The sequence below is a fragment of the Cynara cardunculus genome (genome assembly GCF_001531365.2).
Source record: "Cynara cardunculus var. scolymus isolate 2C chromosome LG 1, CcrdV1, whole genome shotgun sequence".
Taxonomy (NCBI): Eukaryota; Viridiplantae; Streptophyta; class Magnoliopsida; order Asterales; family Asteraceae; genus Cynara; species Cynara cardunculus.
Window position 1 is genome coordinate 42,252,339 of NC_037528.1, and position 975 is coordinate 42,253,313.

Below are 975 nucleotides of genomic sequence, written 5' to 3' on the forward strand. Positions count from 1 at the left end.
CGAAGAAGAGATAATTTGTGAATCACCAAAGATCATTGAGAGTAAAAAGCCTCAAAACTTAAAACCCTCAATGAAATCTGGTATTCCTTCATCGATGAAATCTTCAGACAAAGGACATGGAAAACTGAAAGAGAGCAAATCTGCCAAAGATAACTCACAAGGCCCTAGTACATCTTTCAAGTTCATCAAGTTTACTCGTGAGCAAAACAGAAGTGGCCTACCTCTGAGAAAACTAACCACCACTTTTYCTCTCATTYAGCCGAAGAAAAGCAGACCTTCCTCAKGAGAAAAKAAGTAMAGCCAAAGACMTCTTCAAATAAAAAATCTGATCTAGATAGGAAGTTTATAAAAACAACCGATGCTAGGACATGATCTACTCCTGCATTTACTTCTTTGTTTCCATCAAATAAAAAGAACGTTARACATACAAATCCAAAGCATCGTCACTATCAATGTTTAACTCTTTTACAAAACCTGAGGATTCATATGTTGACACATCACTGTCTCTTCTCCCAACATGTTTATCGATATAAAGTCAGAACCAATGAAAACGTGAAAAAGCCCAAACCCAAGGGCAAGGGAAATACAAATAAGCCCAAGCCTGCAAAGGATAAAGGCGATAAAAAGAGTGTGATATCGCCTACTAACAAACGAGGACCCATTATGAAATGGGCACCTAAATCCTCTTAAATTGTTTTTCAGGACCAGTATGTGCAACCATGGTACATGGATTCAGGTTGCTCCAGGCACATGACTGGTGAAAAAAGTCAGCTGTCCTCCTTCATCGAAAAATCTGGAGGCTCTGTAACTTTTGGAGACAACAGCAAGGGTACTATCAAATGATATGGCACTCTCATCAAAGGAAATATATCCATCAGCAAAGTGGCTTATGTAAAAGGATTAAAGCACAACCTACTAAGCATAAGTCAATTCTGCGACAAGGGTCTTGAAGTCAGGTTTCGCAAAGGTTTTTGT